This window comes from Lissotriton helveticus, chromosome 2_1 (genome assembly GCF_964261635.1).
Source record: "Lissotriton helveticus chromosome 2_1, aLisHel1.1, whole genome shotgun sequence".
In the NCBI taxonomy this organism is placed as follows: domain Eukaryota; kingdom Metazoa; phylum Chordata; class Amphibia; order Caudata; family Salamandridae; genus Lissotriton; species Lissotriton helveticus.
This window is the reverse complement of record NC_136059.1, coordinates 1177859166-1177879627: the sequence shown is the minus strand read 5'-3', so window position 1 is coordinate 1177879627 and position 20462 is coordinate 1177859166. Positions and strand designations below refer to the sequence as shown.

Sequence of the window (20462 nt, the reverse complement as noted above, 5' to 3'; positions counted from 1 at the left end):
AAATGCTGTACAGTGTCTCCTACCAACTTGTCGGGAACGCTAAACAAAACAACAGGAATCCAAACGAGATTTGGCTAACCAATAGGTTTTACCTTATTGACCTAATGGATTTGCCAATGCTTTAAACTGCTTCTTGAAAGAGCATTATTTCGTACTCTTCATGCATGTGTGCTATGGAATGACACACACACTATTTTATTTCTATTTTTGTATTTACCAATTCCAGATGGTGCACCCCACTGGTAATGCTACATAAAAATAAATACATATTACTGTCAAAAGTACTTTTCTGAAGACAGTGCTGTCCAGCAGCAAAAGGCAGCTGTTTGTCCTCCAAAAACAATAAAGATCAACATTGTTCATTTTTGTGAACTGAGCCGGGCAAGTGAGGAGGAAGCAAGGAAGGAGCAGATGGGAAATCAACTGGATGCGGGCATGAGGAAAATTGAAAAAATGAAAAAAGCCATGGTAGAGAGAGCAACAAGGACAGCGTGGGGTGTGTATTCAGTGCAACTACTTCTATGTACACATTTGGCTTCGCATAACATTATCACAATACCTCGAACACCAAGTACAAGACCTTTAAGCATGGATGTACAAATGTTGTTCTATTTTCCAATCCCAATTCCAAAAATTCTTTATTTCGGCAACATAGGCCATAAAAGATACGATAAAATACAATACATATAATTAAAACACAGTATTTACATATAAAAGATTCTTCTGGACCTGCCTGGGGTAAGGGATACAAGGTAGTACTAGTTCAAGAAGACATTTTCTTCCTTATTATCCATGCTGCCATTAGAAATTTTGAAACAGCAAAGACAATATGGCCCAGAGTGTTGGTTTTCATAACCCTGTAGGCCTGCAGATACTTCCTGAAGCCCAGGTTCCGACACAAAGGTGCTATCCAACGCCTCCTCGGGCTCTGGTAAGCGTGGCAACCAAACATTATGTGTAGATCGTCTTCATAATGGGCTTTACAGCATGGACAGAGTTTGTCACCCCCTGTGGACCATTTGTAAGTGAATACTTTGGTGGGGAGTGTACCGAACCTCCATTGCAGGAACAGTTTCCTCGCCAAGAGAGGAAAAATAAAATCCATAAAAGGTTCAAACACATAAGAATTTTTGGATTCCATAAAGCGTCGCGTCAAGGTGCCACTATTATAAGCATTATCCATGTCAACGAGGTATTTGTTCTTGTACAGCTGGGCAAGAGTTTTACGCGTAATCCTTTGACAGCCCTGAGCTGGGTCATCCCATAAGTCTGGCAGGTTCAGGCTGAACAGTTCCGACTTGATAAAGGCCAGCCAGGGAATTTTGCAGTTGACGTTCAGCCTCATAACATGAATAAGGTCCTGTCTATAATGATACAGTTCCTCGGTGGACCATATCCGATGCCAGAACTTCACGGGTTTCGACAGAAGATCCTCAGCAATAGAGGGAAGGCCCAAGTCTAGTCTTAAGGGGAGGAGTGGCGTACCTTGCGGGAGAGCAAGTAGGCGTCTCAGAAAGCTATTTTCCACACCTGCCAGAACCCTCCCTGCTTTATGTCCCCACAACTCACTACCATACATGGCTGCTGCCTTCGCTTGGGACCTGTATGTTTCCAGGGCCGGGCTTACAGGTTTAAAGGTGGACTTGTTGGCCACTTTCAAGAGTGCGCCCGATAGCTGGGAAAGTTTCAGCCTAGATCTCGCTACCTGGCAGTCCCATGATAAATTTTCTTGGAGTGTTACCCCCAAATATATAAAGGTCGAGACCCTCTCAAGACTAGTTTCCCCCAGTTTAGGATTGGGTCTGGTTTTGGTAGGGGGGTTGAAGATCATGAACTTAGTTTTTTCCGTGTTCACCTCCAACCCATGTTGGCGACAGAAAAGGCCAAAACCATTCACAATCCTCTGAATCCCCATGGGGGATTTGGAAAGCAGGAGGGTATCGTCAGCAAACATTATTGCCGGGACCCTCCTGCCTGCCAAAAGCGGGGCATCGGGGCCAAGACACAGCCCTGTCTGACGCCTCGACGGACCGGGAATTTGCCCGAGAGCTTACCATCCCTCCCACACCTTACTTGTGCATAGTTGTTCTCATGCAACCTGATGATGATACTAAGGAGGTGATGGGGTACTCCTAGCTTTTGCAAAACTTCCCATAGTTTCCCTCTAGGGACTAGGTCAAAGGCTGACCTCAGATCCACGAAGACCATGTACAGTCTTCCTCCCTCTAACGTTACCGTCTTCCAATATAGGAGAAGGAGGCGGAAGATTTGGTCCATGGTCGACGTGTTCTTTCTGAAGCCAGCCTGGAGGGGGCTCATGATGTCATTGTCCTCCACCCAGTCTAGGAGATGGTTAAGGATAAGGCGCGCAAAGAGCTTTTGGGGTACATCTATTAGGCTAATAGGCCTGTAGTTGGCGGGGAGCAGAGTGGATCCCTTCTTGTGGATTGGAACAATCTCTGCCCCCAGCCAGGACCCGGGGATTGCCATACCTCCTAGAATAGCATTGAAAAGGATGAGAAGGTATGGACCCCAGATGTCCGGGTGATGCCTGAAAAGATCCCCGGGTAACCTATCCAGACCTGGCGCCTTCCCCAACGGTAAATGCTCCAAGGCCGCCTCTACTTCCCTCAGGGATAGTTCCATGCCAGAGACCTGGGAGCCCGAGGGCGCTAGCAGGGCTGTATCAGGGCAGGGATTAATGTCTTGGTAAAGTACCCCAAAGTGGGCCTCCCAAACCACGGGGGCAATATTGGGTTCAATTGCTTTTTTGAGTTCCCCTATCCCATTATTTACAAGGGCCCAAAATTTCCGGGAGTCCCTAATTTTTAGGGCGTCATAAAGGTCCTGCCAGTGGTTCCAGTCCCACTCGGTCCTAGCGATCGCCATCACTGATTTGTAATACTTCCTAAGGTCACGTACCTTAGCCTTATTTGACCCCTCTTTTATTGCAGCAATGAGCTCAGATTTAGCTGCCCTACAAGAGGAGGTATACCAGGTGGGAACATGGGTCTTTTTCTTTCGGATTGGCACCACCGGGTGAAAAACCTCAGCCAAATCCCTCACTAAGTCCTGATGTATGTTACCCAGTTTCTCATTGTATCCTGGGCTTCTTGGTTCATTTAGAAGTACATCCACCTCCATAAACCTTGGGAGTGCCAACTCATATAGCTTATTGATGGCCTCTTCTGAACTCACAAGTTTTCCCCACTTAACCCGGCGCCTATTTGTTGTAAGGAGCAAATCCCCCGTGTCTTCCCCTCGATTTACTGCAGATGTGCCCGCTGAAGGCAGAGGGCACTGGATGTTTAAACAAAGGGCATTGTGGTCACTATCTGACCTATTTATTACCCCAAAGTCGAGGACTTCTATTTTCACCCACTGGGCGACAGGGCTAGCTACGTATCCATAACATCGCAAATCTATACGCACATTGCAAGGGTGCTTTCTATTATAAATAATCAGTATCTCATATGATTAGCAGAGGAGGCACTTCAGCTGACACAAAGGGTTCCCGCATACTGAGACTTTACCATGCAGTGGTATGATATCTCGGTGAAGGGTGTCCAGTTTGTTACCAAGATAGGGACTTATATTCTTTGCTGCCAGGTAATGGAATTGGATCGTCCCTTAGGGGAATCTTTTGTTTCACACCTACACACACTCTAGACACACACACAGTCTGCATAGTAGTAGTACATCTGATTACTATCTTGTATTATATGCCTGTATATATTTATACTGTCTTAGCACCAAGGTAGAACTATATCTGCTATTTACTCTTTTGGTGCTTGCAATCACTTTCATTTGCTTATGTCTACTGATTACAGCAACACATGTATTGTACACAAGAATAAGGTTGGTTCAATGAATATATTGAAAATGTCCCACTGTGTATTCTCTATATACTTCTCTGAAGACAAGAAAGCATGAGTGACTGAGCAAAAAGCTCCTGATCTGTTACCACAAACCCTGAGGGGTCAGGGTTGTCATGTTCAGTGGTTTCCAGAAACCATTCGCTCCCTGGTAGGGTTTAGGGGGCTTATAGTGGCACTGTTAACTAGCTGGTCACTAGGCCAACATATCTTGCGGGGGAGCTTGGAATCAGTCTAGGAACCTTATCCAAAGTGTATGTTGTCCAACAAAGTGCAGATTTTACGGATTAGTGGAAACTACACGACATGAAGCCACCAACATTGAATGGGTTCTTATTTAAAGGTCTACCTGAGTAGGTCAGCCCTGCTTTCTCAGAGACCCTCTACACACCTCCAAACCGGAGACGTATGTGGTGGTAGGTAAGTCTGCATCAGCTGAGTAGGCATACCCCATGTATTGGCTGTAGAGTATTCAAGCTTGTAGGATAAAAACTTCCCACATTGTTTAAACCCTATTTCCATAAATTAATTTACTAATTTCCTTCTTCTCTAAAAACAATGTCTGCAAAAGGAGATAACGGAGAAAATATAGGAGAAGAAGTAGAATCCCTAAATATTACAGAAAATGGCAGACATGCTGTTACATGAAATTATTACTGAAAAGGTACCGGGCAATGGGTTGAGACATGACCTTAGCTCCCAGCTGCGGATGCTTGCACATAATTGTTGCACATTTACATTAAAGATGAAACACCAGACTAGAACATTCCTAATGCTGACACAGAAATTCCATTAAACTTACCAAGAACATACAATTTGGTTTAAAGGCGCCCTCATCCACACTACAGATAAGGTGAGACTCAGTTCACTTAGTAAAGAAGGAGCGACATGGACAGCCTTAGCTGCCTATACACTGCATCCTAACTTTGCTAATTTAGATACAGCAGAATTAAGCACCCTATAGGAAGATCTAGTAAAGATTTATAGAAATCTTACACAGTTTACAATGCAATATTAACAATTAACCCTGCGTGGACTGTTCAGGCTGCACAACCACAATTGGCTACTACGGGTGTTAGCCGATAAACACTGAATGGGGTTATGGGAAAGATTCCTACCAGTCGGGAGCAAATTTCATTCTGGATAGCACAAAAAACAAGCCATCTTGAAGCAATTTTTCTCCATACAGGAGAAACAGAGAATATTAACAATATGCTTGCCAGTGGGGATGGCTCCCCCGGTAAAAGATTGTGCCACTTGGGGGACAGTCTTTGCTGTCGTTTATACCAGAACTCATGCAACCCCTTTACTGGCTGTCTTGCCTGAAGTGCAGAAACAGGTACAGAATGAGCACAGGGCAGCACCTGCCCTGGACTTGGGAATTAAACTGATAGGCAGTTTTGCAGCAGTATCAGCCATTATGTTAAGTAACATAAAGTGGGAGGCATCAGCATGAGCTATACCAACGCCTGAGGGAGTTCATTCCTGCACAGCAGGATCAGGAATTGCCTAAAAATATCAAAGAAATATATGCAACGCTAGGTAGAGATAATTTTCAAGCCAGACCTGGGAAACTACAAGTTAAGTGTAAGGATAGCTGAAAATGATAACTCTAAGCAAGCACCCAATTCTTTCACGAAGAAATAGGATAATAAACAAAACAAAAAGAAACAATCATGGGGTGGGTCTCCTTAACAGGAAACCACAGAGATGCAATATAATTTGAGAAACCGTGATAAAATTAGAAAGCCTGACAGGTATCAGGATACTGATATACGTTCCTCTCATTCCTTTCAGGAGTCATCCGATACATGTTCGGAGACAGGTGGAGGAATCACAATGCTCATCAGACTGCACCATTAAAAAAGAAGACAAACAAAAGACATCTAAACCTCAATTTAAAAAGAAGAAGGTAGCTGGGATTTAAATAAGGCATGCCCAGGCAACTCAGGACTCTGCTCCTGAACAGGAAATGGGCAGTGATGATGCTGGACAGTGCGGCGAAAGTCACAATAGCTCTCCAGAGACTGATGGATTATCTGGCGATAGTACTGCAGAATGAGCATTTCACGTTGGAAACACCTGATACTAGGGTAAGTGTTCTCCATCGTTAATATGAAATTACACTCCAATTAGAGGAGGACATATCCAGGAACATCAAGGCTCTCCTTTGGGAGAACTTGACATACGGTTACCACATTCATTTGGCTGAAAAAGAAGGGCAACCTGCATTTGTTTTGGAATGCCAAAATGGAGAAACTGAAATTTTACCTGCTGGGTGGGATGATGAGTCACCTAATCACGAGATCCCATTAAAATAAATTGCTGAACCCCAGAGACGATCCCCAATAAAACATGAGGCTAAAAAAAGTTAGGGAAATACTAGAGCAACTTGAATACCAAGGTGTAATAGTAATTTCCACCTTATCAATGAATAATCCTCCTTTTCCCGTAATGAAACCGGAGAATTCATATTGTCTAGTTGTAGATTACTGCCATTTAAATACATCTACTCACATATTCGCAGTACAAAATGCATACCTAATGAATAAAATTGTGCAGAAAAATACAAAACAACACTAGATATCTCAAATAGATTTTTCTGCCAGAATATAGCGCCTGAAAGTAGATATTTGACAGCAATTTTAGAGCTAAGCTCACAGAGGCAATTTTGCTGTTTACCCCTGCGGTGTAAGAATAGCCCTGGTCTGTTTTCAGACACAGGGGTTACTGCTACAATTTCATTTAGGAAGCACGTCTTTTGGTGGCCTGGTCTAACTAAACAGACCAAGGACTTTGTACTGAAATGTGACGTCTCCCAGCAGATAAAGGGTTTCACCGTAGCACGTCCTCCACAGACAACTCTATTGATTTTAGATAAGCTTCTTTCAGTTTTCTATTTGGATCACTGCAGCCCTTTACACTCTGACTGGGCTTACTAGTGCATCTTGGTGGCAGTGGATTCATGCTCCAGATACCTGTGGGTTTGGCCACAGCGAGTGGCTGATGCCCGAACTATTATAAAGGATTTTGAGTCTACATCGGCACATACGCAATTGGTGCACTACATTCCAAACAAGTCCAGTGTTTAGGTCTTGGGCTTACAAACAAGTGGTACTTCTCTTCCTATCATCCAGAGGGAAATTCGATAGTTGAGAGGACAGACTAGGACTTAAAGCAGTCCTTAACAGCAAGGCTATTTGGCTTGGGTCACAGTTGGGTCAATCACCTATATGGAGTCCAGAGGGCAATCAATAATATGCCAAGAAAATCCCTGTGTGGTCATACTCCATATGAAATCCTGTTTGTAGTGAGAATGTGGGTCCCAGACCTTGATAAAGTCAGTGCAGTGGCAGTCGAAACACAATTTCACATCAATGAACATTTGGCTGTTTTACAGGAACTAAGGGCTAGATGTAGGTAAATAGGATTTACTGATTCTAAAATACCGGATTTTACTGATTCGGTATTTTAGAATCGGTAAATGCTATGTAGCTAATAATTCTGTAAAAATTACCGAATCGTTAAGATTCGGTATTTACCAAATCGGTATTTACCAATTCTGTAATTGCCATTCATTCCCATGGGCTTGGAGGCCCATAGGAATGAATTTCAATTACCGAATCGGTAATTACCGATTCGGTAAAATAGGGAAATAGTCAAGGGTGGCAGGGTGTCACTTTGACACCCTGTTGTACCCCTGAATAGTGCTTGTGTGCACATGTGGCACACATACATGCCCTAACGGCATGTATGTCTGTCACATGGCACAGGTGTAAATGCACAGAGTAGCATTTACAGAGTTATTCGTTATTTACCACCAACTAATAGTTAGTGGTAAATAACGAATCCTTAAAGCACAGAAGCACTCTTCAAAGTGCTTCCTACATGTCATTTACCGACTCTGTAAATACCGAATCGGTAAATGATGATTCGGTAAATACAGATTTGTTATTTACCGAATCCTCCCCTACATCCCAAATGCCCAATACCGGTCGGAATTCGGTAATTTCGGCCGTTACCGACCGGTATTGGGCCATCTACATCTGGCCCTTAATGAATTACGGGGTGCACACTGCAACGTCCAAGTAAAACGCACCGCCACTGGGGAAGTGAAGTTTGTTCCGGCAAGATCCGGCTTGGTCTTGAAAATTGGGGGATCTGTTCAGGGAAAAAATGTGGACAAGACAACATTTGGGCCATCTTACAGAGCACCAGTACCTTTCCTGGCTGTTGAAGGTACCAGAACTGTACTTTTTCCTCCTCTTTGTCTCTTTGTCTCCTTTGATCTAATCTGGGTTTCGAGCCTCAAAATGGACTGCCAGATCAACTCCGTCGCAACCTCCTGCTTTCACTCCCTCCGCCTCCTATGTAAGACCTTCAAACTGATCCCCCTCGAGCACAGAAAGACCGTCACTCACGCCCTCATCACCAGCGCACTGACTACGGCAACTCACACTACGCCTTAATAAACAAAAACCTCACCAGCAAGCTAAAAACATCCAGAACGCTGACACAAGATTGGTCCTCAACCTGACAAGACACTGCCATACCTCCCAGCACCTGCACACACTCCACTGGCTCCCCATCGAGGCTAGAATCACTTTCAAGATTCTCACCGACGCAAAGCCCTCCACAACACCGGACCAGCATACCTGAACAGCGGACTCAAATTCCACATACCCCAAAGGACCCTATGATCAGCCCAGCTCTCCTACACCATGGTCCCCCACACCAGAAAGACCAGTTCGGGAGGCCGCTCCTTCTCCTTTATCGCGGCCAGAGCCTGGAATGCCCTACCACTCTACCTCAGACGGACAACATCACTCCCCCTCTTCAAAAGAAACCTCAAAACTTGGCTCTTCGACAGACCCCTCCTTGATGTACTGGAACCTGCACCTCCCCTCCTCCCCAGCACCTTGAGACCCTTACAGGTGAGTAGTCGTGCTTAACAAACACATGATTGATTGAATCAAACCACACCATGTGGCAGATTCTCAATAGTAGGCCGCTTGGGGTCCTTGGTAGCCGCCACACTATAAGATTCCCCTCTCCAGAGAGAAACTGTAAAAATCAATGAAGTGTTTCTTCTTCCTGTTGACACAACTACAACTGTAAAGTCAACAAGTACATATAGACAAATATCAATTAATAAAATTTACGATGTCTATGTGAACGTTCCACAGACTGAGTCATCTCCTAGTTCTACAAAACCTGCTACGCTGCCAAAAATAGACCAAACGGCGTCTGGCTACTTCGTTGACTATGACATATTGTCATCGGATTCAACTCAATGTGAGATACCACAACACCACCACTTCCTTTAAAGCTACAAATGTCTGCTCTCTATCTTTAGCTGAAAAAGACATACTTTGTTACTCCTTGGTTACACCTCTGGGTTACAATCGGATTTCTTTTCCTGGTGCCCGGGATTTGATTGGTAACTGTCTCTTTTCTGTTTCTGAATGGACACTATCTTGCAGAACACTCTGCAGTACAACTTGTGAAATTGGTACTGAAACCACATGCATCATCGACCATGAACAATGGGACCGGTCCTTGGTGAACATTACAGCAGTTTCCGTTCCGGAAGGAATTGTGTGGGACAGGGTACCGTATAATGTGTATAGTCCTACTGACCTTTTACAAATACCATATTTGTTTAAAATGTACTTAAATGATATAATCACTTCTAGGGCTTTCTCTGATGATTGGGACATTGAAACTGTGCACAATTTGCTTCCAGATCTAGAACAATCAGCTGCATTTCTTCCAATGAATTGTATGATGGTACATCTATTTGGGAAACATCCTTAACAACGCGGGCATTACCCCGCGCTGCTATTACGACGCTGCCTTTACAACGCAAGTCATTACGACGACTTGCGCTGGAGGGCGCTATTGGATAGGGAATAGTTTTTTGTTTTTTTTTTATATTTATTTATTGGCGTAAGAAAGTTGAGTGCACCGTACATCGCATATAAAGATATACATATGAGTCGCCTACAACCCCAACGGGCCGGCTACATGTATTCACAACAGTGATAGATGGTGGAGGATGAACACAGCCCATCAGCCGACATCCAACGGACCGGCGGCGTATTATCAGAAAATCCATTAGCTGTTAACAGTGCCATTCTTGCCGATATGTTCGATAGTATTCTTACATTTTCCCAGTTTTTTTTTTTTTGTAAACTTAACCAAACAAAAAAGAACAACATATTACCCAACCTTCGATTCCCTATCGCCACTAATATTCTGCATCACAGCATCCTTTCTCCCTAGTGCCCATACTAAACAGTAGTACGCTCTAATTGCACCTTCTGATGATTATATCACTCAGTGTCTGCTTCCGAGTCTGATGTGCCGTGCTTTAGTAAATATGTGCGTAGAAACCCCCAATAGTCTCTTGGTCTAGATCCAATTGGCAACTCCTCTTCGTATGTATTGAGTGTGTCTCGACAATACACCATATCCTCAATCCAGTGCTTCACCTCCGGTATCCTCCTGCTGTTCCAATGGAGGGAAACCCTTCTTTTGGCTAACAGTAGCGCAACCACACAGAATTTGCGTTTCAAAGCTTCGAGCTGTGGAACAATACCCAGCAAACAGACCTTAACATCACAAACCACAGCAACTCCGAGCATTTCAGTTAGAATCTGCACGACCTGTTCCCAGTAACCTGCTACCTTGCGACAGTGCCAAGCTAGATGCATAAAGTCCGCATCCTCTTGACTACATCTGCAACATTTTGAGTCGTCTCTCAAACCATATTTATATAGTCGCTGGGGCGTATGATACACTTGATGTAGATATTTGTAATGTAAGATTTTTAGATTACCATTAGGTGTCAACATGCCAGTTAGCATACAAGCGGACTCCCATTCACCTTCCGTTAGATGTTCCGCTAGCCCAGAGTTCCACTTATCCCTAGCCTTGTCTGTGTTGCCCCCCACAGCTCCCTGAATGCTCGTGTATAGTTTAGACACTATGTGTGATGCTGTGGGTGTGGTGAGGAGCAGTTGCAGGGGTTCCAGTGTCTTTGGTTCTTCAGGATGTGTGGGGTAATGTTCCCGAAGTGCTCTCTGTAGTCGGTAGTAATTAAAGCTAAAGAGCGGGGATGGGTTGCTGATGTATTGTAATTCGTCCAGGGTCTGGAATTTACCATCCTTATATAGATCCCCCAGCGTGTCTAAGCCAGCCCTTTTAAGCAGGTCCATACCCATCTGTTCCTGAGTGACCGAAAGTGCCGGGTGATGTGCCAGTGGAAGCCTTGGTGCATATAGTGGTAAGCTGTGTGCTGCCTTCCCCATTAATCTCCAAGCCTCCGTGGTCGTATTTACCGGATTGATGTCGCGCTCATGTAGTCTAGGACGTTGATGTGTCAGTATGCTAGACAGAGGAATCGGATCCGCATCCCCCGCCTCCACAGCCACATGTGTCAAAAAGGGTATATTGTGGTGCCAGAAATGTGCGAATTGTGCTTGAGCGCATAAGTAGTATAGGTAGAAGTCAGGGACCTTAAAACCCCCCTTAGCATATGGCAGTGTCATGGTGCGCATTTCCATCCTCGCCTGTTTGCCTGCCCAAAGCAAATTAAGTACCAACGTATTAATACTACGGAACACTGCAGCTGGGGGTTTGATCGGAATATTATTGAATAAGTATAGGAACTTCGGTAGAAGTACCATTTTTATGATCGCGGCTCTATCTGCCAAGGATAAGGGAAGTCTGTTCCATCTTTTAATTTTATCTTGAAGGGCCGCTATGGTACGCCCGTAATTCGTCCGTATGACCAGTTCCGGGTCTCTGTGGAACCACACACCCAAATATTTTGTCGGTTCCTCCTGCCATTCCAGTGGGTAGTCTAATTGTGTCGGGCGCGTGCTGTCCGTCAGCGACAGGATAAGGGATTTATCCCAATTTATCTGCAGACCGGACTTCTGACCAAATTTTATGTATTCCCGCAAGAGCGGATTCAAATGCTGTTCAGGGTTTTTTACATAGAGCACCATGTCGTCCGCATAAAGCGAAATGTGTATTGGACGGGAGGGCATTTGAAGTGCAGAGTAGTGATGGTGTTGTCGGATTTTACAAGCCAGCGGCTCCAAAATCAATGCAAATAACATCGGGGAGAGTGGGCAACCCTGTCGAGTGCCCCGGCCTATGTGAATCGGTTCCGAAATGTACTTGTTCACTCTGATGCGTGCAGTTAAGTCAGTGTACAGCATTGATATCCAACCCAGAAAAATCAATGGGAATCCCATACGCACCAATACTGCCTGAATAAAAGGCCAACCAATAGTGTCAAATGCCTTTGCGGCGTCAAGCAACACAGCCACAGCTTTCGTTTCAGGAGCCAGGTAATGCGCCAGTGCAAACAATGTGCGGGTGTTATGTGTGGTGGCTCTATCAGGGATGAATCCGGACTGGTCGGGTCTTATTAACAGGGGCATAAGAGGTTTTAGTCTATCAGCCAGCAGACTAGCTATTATTTTCGTGTCTACGTTTAATAACGAAAGAGGGCGGTATGAATCACATCTGTCCTCTTGTTTGCCCGGTTTCAGCAGTGTGACAAGCAACGCCTCTCTCAGGGACGCTGGCAGTGTTTGGGCTTCATGAGCCGTCCCGTATAGACGCACCAAATGTGGGGCAAGTAAGTCAGCATATTTTTTATAAAATTCTGTTACGAAGCCATCCGGCCCTGGTGCCTTGTTATTTGGTAAGCGCTGGATGGTGTCCGTTACTTCTTCCACCGTAACTGGACGTTCTAAGTATTGCCTATGTCCATCTGCTAGCCATGCTAGTTCAATATCTTCCATGTATGCCAGTAAGTCAGCCTGAGAGGGTGACGGGCGCGCCTCGTATAGATTGCCGTATGTGTGCATGAATTCTGTCAGTATCCCCTTCATATCAGTGATCACCTCCCCTGAATCAGTACTGATAGATTTAATATTTTGTGGGGGTTTACCCGAGCATATTTTAGCGGCCAGTTCCCTGCCCGGTCTGCCTCCCTCCCCATATCTCCTAGCAGTCGCCCGTCTAGACACATATTGAAGCTCGTCCAGTGCGTATTTATTGTGTTCCGTTAGCAGTGTTTGAATGTCCCCCAGGACCTTCGTATCGCCTGTCCGGGTGTATGTCTGTTCCAGGTCTTGAATGGTGCGTTCTCGTGTGTGCAATTGTTGTCGAATATCTTTGAGGATACCTGAGGACGTACTAATACAGACTCCCCTAATGGTAGCCTTAAAGGCCTCCCATAGTAAGCCCGGGTCCTCCGTCGATGGGCCATTTATGTCGAAGTATTCCACTATCGCTTTATGTATGGTGTCACTATACATCGGATCTCGCAGTGCAGTGGCATTGAAGCGCCATGTAAATGGTGGCGGGTCATAATGTGGAATGTTCATGTCCAGCAGCACCGGGTTGTGGTCGGACATTGTGCGCGGTAAGTGTTTGATATCTGTAACCCATGATAGTACTTCACGTGTGCCTAGCCAGTAGTCCAGCCTGGACCAGCTGTTGTTTGCCGCGTTAATGTGTGTCGCCGTTGTCGCCCCTGGGTTACGTATCCTCCACATATCTACTATATGAAGGTCCTCCATTACGTCTTGCAGCATCATCCTGGCCTTCCCGTGTTGTTCCGCTGTGTGTGTTGCCCTGTCTATCATGTCTTGAAGTGTGACATTGAAATCACCCCCCCCACAACATGTGATCCACCTGGAGATCAGCTACTGTGTGCCATACATTACTGAAGAAGCCCGGGTCATCCACATTGGGACCATATATATTAACTAATAGAATCTTTTGCCGTCTAATTGTGCCTGCCACGACAACGCTTCTCCCATCAGCATCCTTGTGTATGTGAGTGATCTCAAAATTCGTCCCTTTCTTTATCAATATGCTCACCCCCCTAGAGTAAGATGAGTAGCTCGAGTGAGTGACGGATTCTGCCCATTTAGCGCCCAACGTGGATGTGCTATCTCGAGCCAAATGTGTTTCCTGTAAGAAAACAATGTTAACATTCAACCGATCAAAATAAGCAAACAATTTCCTAATCTTTTTAGGGTCGCCCAGACCCCGCACATTCCAAGTGAGGAATCTCAACGCACTATATTTCGCCATTACTCTCGATAGAGATAGTGGATTCCAAAAACAATTTCCGCTCGAGGAGTTGTAGTCGTGTTAGGTGCATCTCAGCCACTGTGCAATTAATTGTACTGTGCCATATCCATAACAGTGCAGAGTGACGGAATTTAAAACCTGCCCGGTCGTGTATGGCCAGAGAGATCGCCATGCTTCTCAGATACAGAATACGTAGCTCAGTGGTCTCTGATTTCCCCCCCCGTCCCACCTCCCACTTTAGCACCCAAACTTTGCCAAAGCCATCCCCTAATAAACAGTAACCTCATACAAAAACTTAGTTTGGGGCGCACCCGCCTGGGGGTGTCACCAGGGTCACACAGCTCCATCCACAAAGTGGACGTGGATGGACGCTTATAACGTCAGTAATGTACATTGCATAGTAATTCACCTTTCCCTCTCCTCCCGCCAACAAGAAACTTGAGTAGTAGTAAATCACAACCAAAGCATCAAACTTTATCATTGCCCATGCCCTTAGTCCGGCAACAGTACGAACTTGCACCCGTTTAGTTGGGTCGACCCGTTGGCCCACCATCGTATGTCCTCCTGAGACCTGTATAACAGCTGGTGGCGCATATTATACCTCGGCTCCCAGTGGTTAGCCACATACCCTCCCGAGATGTCTGGCCCAGCGAGTACTCACTGCTTAGACGGTCATCGCAGGTCTGATCGCTGTAATCTACAGTTCGATTGACGTGTTCCCGCAGGCGTCCATTTTGTCTAAAGTGAGTCTGGCGCCAATTGAATTCGACCTGGCGCAACTTCTCGTCACCTTTCCACAGTGGAAGAACCAGTGCAGCCTCATAGTTTTCCAGGGACAATATGCGGATAACGCAACGCTGCTCGTCAGTCCACATCGCTCGTCGGTTCTGCCCTTTCCTGCGCTTTTCGACGTTTCACATGGTGCTTGATGAAATCATGTGCCGCCTGCACCGTCTGCAGAATGACAGGTTTACCCACGTTCGTAATTTTGAGTTTCGCAGGGTACAGCATCGCATACTCAAGACCCAGGTCCCTCAACTTCTTCTTCACTGGAGCAAACTCTTTTCGTGCCAGCTGTACCGCCATGGTGTGATCAGGATAGAACTCCAGAGTATTCCCCTGATGCGTAACTTTGCCCATTTCTCTAGCAAGCCGTAGCACAGTGTCTCTGTCTCTGTAATTGAGCACACGGGCAATTATCATTCGTGGAGCAGCCCCTGACTTCGGTACCGGTGCCAGCGAGCGGTGAGCTCGTTCGATCAGGAACATCGGGGACAGCTTGTCGGCGCCGAATATGTCTTTCAGAAGTAGTTCGATATAGGTTTCCATTCTCCCGGTGTTGGTGGATTCCGGCAGGCCCGATATTCGAAGGTTGTTCCGCCTGGACCTGGCTTCCTGGTCCTCCACCTTAGCGCGCAGGGTCTCTACCGTCTTCTCCAAACCCCCGCAGATCTTCGAGGTGGTGTTGTGCTCGTCTTCCACTTTGGAAATTCTCTGTTCTGCTTCAACTATCCGCCCGTCGTGCTTCTCTATTTTAGCTGCCATGTTGTCCACTCTTTGCACCACGCTATCCAGTTTTCCATTCATCTCCTGCAGGCTCTGCTGGATCGCTCGCAGCACCGTCTCCATGCCCGACCCTTCCGCCATTTCTCCCTCGACTTCCAAGTCCGGGGGGGACACCGTGGTTTTCTGTTGCTTTTTTGTTTCGAACGGGAGCTTGGTTTGCTGTTTCTCCGGCTTTCCCATGCTCCACTGTGGCGGAGGCGTTGTAGATGTGGTCGCCTTCGGGCTGCTAGTCGGTGCCCTGTTAGCGGTAAGGGTATCCTGGGGTGTCGGCGTCTTGGTGCCCCACCTCGGGGTACGTCTATTCATTTGTCCCAGTGGCCGCAAGAAGCGTCATCAATGGCGCAGTTAAGCCAATTGCCCTCGGACTCCGGGATCCCCACAGGCGCGGTGTTAGGCGCAAGTCTTGTCCCTCAGTGCCTGGTCGCTGCTGGGTGAGGCCACGTGGCGCTGGTCAGCACCAGCGTGTAATTCTGAACCCTGCGGTACCCTGGAAGGTTCTATGTGCTTCTGTGACCCGAGCACCAGTCTCCACCTACCCTGGGCTCTCAGCACGCAATGCGTGGATCAGCGGGATAGTAGCTGCCCTCTCAGCGCGTTCCGCAAGGCTCACTCACCGGTTAGGCACCGAAAATGTTGCCTGTTGTCATCAGCGAGTCCGACCCGCCTGCATTGTAGTTGGCCGTCGCTGTTGGTCAGTTGCGTTCCAGCGCCGCCGCCATCTTGTCCCCGCTGGAACGCACAGCAAAAGATATCGTTATATGCCAGATGCGGGGGATTCCCAGACGTCGCTATCTCCCAGTCTACCTGGCATCCTTCGTCCGCTCAGTTGCTGACATGGGGCCGTTCATGCTTGTCGCCAGTCTCCAGCAAGCACCGATACCTTTTAGCGCAGTGCGCGGCCATTTTGCGGCTCTCCAGCAGTGTCCCGATTTTCTAGTGCTTGCTCGGCAACCGGGCTGCGGTCACTTACAATTTTGCCATAGGATCGTCGGGCTTATGTTCCGACGACCGAAAATGCCGTTTGATTGCTGCAACGGCGGGTTTTTGAGGCGAAAGGAGGCCCGCAGTTGCGTCCATCCGGCGGAGCTGACACTTCAGCCAGCCATATCGCAGTGCGCCCTCTAGCGCCCCCCGGATAGGGAATAGTTAATTTTCTATTCCAACACCTTCCCTACTGTAACGTGGCTGGAGTTGGAAGAGAAAATTAAAATATTCCACTATCCAGCCCTTACAGCGCAAGTCGTTATAACGACTTGCGTTGTAAAAACAGCGTTGTAACGGCACGCGGTGTAAATGCCCGCGTTGTAATGCCGTACATCCATCTATTTACGGTGATAGGTTCTGTTATCAACATTATGGTCTCTATTTTTTACACAAACAAAGTATCCCACGTGCTGTTTATAATTACACTCAATGAAAATACTGTCCAACACCACCGAAAGGTAGTTCAAAAACATTAGCCCAAAGGTGTGCTTATTTTTCTGGTTTTGACACTTCAGACCAAGCCTCTTACTACTACAGGCTTCAACCTACACCTGCAAAGAAAAATATGCTAACAAACACCAAGCTGATAGACTCTGCTTCCTTTGTATCCCAGCTGACTGTATAAGGTTTCGACTTTTGGAAAGACACCATAGACATAAAGGGGCATATTTACCACTAAAGTGGCAGAGCGCAGCATTAAGCCAAGAAGGCTAATGCCGATCTCTGTCACTTTAGGAACGCAGCACTGCACCGTATTCACAACAATACGGTGCAGCCCTGCATTTCTCCCTGCGCTGGCGCCACATCATTTAGCTCATAGCCCCAACACAGGCACCCTTGCATCATTGTGCAAGTGTGTCTGCGTTGCCTCTTCCTGCACATAAACAGTCATGAATGGTGATTTGTAACTTCTATGTGGGCTGCTTGTGCAGCACACATAGAAGTTGCAACTCATAATTTTTTTAACGATTGTTTATGTGCAGGAAGGGACAGCTCCTGCACATAAATAATCATACAAGGTGTTTTGCTGTTTCTATGTGTGTTGCACAATGTGCTACACATACAAACAGCAAACACAAGGAGAAATAAAGCATTTTTCCTCGTTTTGCCTGTTTAAGACCAACTTTTCCCTGGTCCTAATTTTGGTGCTCCCCCATATTTACGCCACCCTTGTGAATATGGGGCAGCGTCAAAATCAATGGGTGTTGTGGTGGAATTCCCACAGCAACACCCATTGGCCACTGCTTTCATGCTAAGTATAGCGTGAAAGGGTGCCTTATTTACAAGGCGGCGCTAAGCCACGTTAAATGGTTTAATGCCGCCTTGTAAATAAGGCTAAGTCCCTATCGTCACAGGAAAGTCCATAAAAGTGACTTCCTGTGGTGATGCAGGCTTGTAAATATGCCCCAAATCTGTCTGGGGGACAAAAGACTAGCAGGGTCTGGGAACTAAGGCCTTGTTTAGAGCATGCCTCATACCACAACAAATTATTTTCCTAAATAAAATAGTGCAACAAACTTCCTGTCTTGGAATAGCCAAGATCAAGGATTTGAACACACTTTGTGTTCCTGCATTCTTACGCTTTGAGAACAGGCAGCATTTCACACAATACAGTGATGATACCATGATACGAAATGGTTCTTCCAATTCATCGGACCCAAATTGGAAGGGATGGTTGTTTTGGCCTGTGGACACTAATGGGTCTCAGTCTAAATTCCTGGGCAATGCCTTAGAGTTTAAAATAAACAGGCCTGTCCAGTCATATGTACAATCAGAACACTTGGGGGTTGTGATATCATATAGTGTTGGGAAGTTGTGCCTTGATTGGCTTAAAGCCTCAACACTTTCTCGGGTGAAACAACACTTGTCCCTTCTTTCTGGTAACACGGATCTCAGAGATTTCTTGTTAGGACCCGGGAACCCAAGTCAAGAGCGCTTCTTGTATGCAATATAAAATGAGCATTGGAAAGTTTCTCTACAGGAAGCTGCAGAGAGACTGTGTGAGATTGATAGGGCTTTAGCTGTTGTGGACAACGGTATGATCACGTTAACATCCAGAATATATTTACTGGGCAACATGGTATATTCTGTAATTGACCTAATACAAACAAAATATGCCTATCTTACAGCATGGCCGATCACAACTACGGTCCATTGTATTATTCATCTGGATGTTACAAGCATTACATTCTGGTCATGTGCCTTGGCATCATATCAACAGCATCAGTCTGTTTTCTGCATACGAGCTGACTGAAAGACAGGTATTGATGGCACGAAGAGTTGCAAAATATACTATGATGAACGTTGAAAAGTTAGACCAATTACCTTTCACTGTGGCTGAGATACCATCTACAGACTGGATAATCCATGGTTACATCACTCTACCGGTCACAACTTCCAATTACAATATTCTCTACAATATCAAGTTTGCAGATATGAAGCCACATCCATTTGCAGCTGAAATTTGTAACCTAGAAGGCATTTTTAATATGCCTACTCAGGCGTTCATAGAACCCATCAGGTAAAAACGTTCTTGGCAGTCTAGTAACGTTCAGAAATGCAAAACTTCCTGGTAATGGGTTCATGACCGCACCCTTCTCTGCTTGTTGCAGTAACGCATGGCAGTAGTGTTGTCTGTGAGCACCTCCACCAGCTTCTCTTTGATGGAGGCTAGGAATGCTTTCAACATCAAGCGGGTGGCTCTTGACTCCAGAAGATTGATATGGAGCCATTCCTCCGTCAGAGAACAGACACCTCAAATCTCAACCTCTCTGAGATACCCTGCCCAACCAAGAAGCAATGCATCAGTCAACAATGTGAGCTTAGGGTGGGGTACGGAGAGGGGTCTTCTGTTGGCCCAATTGCAGTTGCAGGAAACCACTGCAGATCGTTTGCAGTCTCCCCCAAAATCTGGACCAGATCAGGAAGATCCCCCTGGTGCTGCGCTGACTGTGACTTCAGATACGACTGCAGAGCCCGCATATACCATCTGGCTCATTTTACCAGCAGGATACAGGAGGCCATCATTTCCAGCAATCGGTCTCAGCAACCTAAGTGTCATCCTCACTGAGATCCAGGATAGGAGTTGAAACATCTAGATCCTAGTCTGAATGTCCTGGACTCTCCTCTCTGGGGAATAGACATAAATCTGCAGTGCCCAGAGTGGCTCAGATGGAGACGAACCCCTGTGAAGAAGTCAGGTGTGACTTCAGCACATTTATTGTGAACTCTGGGGATATCAGAATGTTTGCCGTAATCTGGAAGCGATTGACATCTACCTGGGACCACATTCAACAACCAGTCATTCTAAGATGTGCTGCTTTCCCCACTAACACTTGTCCAAGGGGCGCTCTTAAGACCAGAAGGGAGCACAGCAAATCAAAAATGCATGTGATATGCCATGAACCGCTGGTAACACGTGTAGGCCTGTAGGGCAGGCACAATAGGCATCCTGTAGGTCTAGGGCTACCATTCAGCCTTGAGGGTCGAGAGATTACAATACCTTTATAGGAATAAGTATATTGAACTTGTATATCTGCAGAAAGGCATTGAGAAGGTAAAGGTCTAAAATGTTTTTTTGGTGCCATGAAGTAGCGGGAATAACAAGCATGAACAACGTCTGGTGCCGGTACCCTCTGTATGACTCTTTAGGCCAAAAGAGCCTTTTCTTCCTGTTGTAAGAGCTACAAGTGGTCCTCCATCCGCTGGTCTGTGGATGGTTGAAAGGGCGGCAGGCTCTCGAGAAATGGTAGCGTGTAAATCGCTGAACAATTTACAAGACCCACTTTCTGAAATTATCAGCTGTCACCACAGCAGGAAATGTCGGTACCTGCCTCTGACTGGGTGGCTGTATGGGCTTCCTGAAGATGATTTGGAGGTGCAGCAGCTGAAGGGGTGGGCAGATACCTGGGC

General features: G+C 46.2%; 1 protein-coding gene across 1 annotated transcript in view; it reads right to left on the bottom strand.

The window, feature by feature from the left end:
- MTHFD2L (methylenetetrahydrofolate dehydrogenase (NADP+ dependent) 2 like) overlaps positions 1-20462 on the bottom strand; it is a 468280-nt gene that overhangs the window by 335089 nt on the left and 112729 nt on the right. The gene's annotated exons all lie outside the window — the stretch shown is intronic.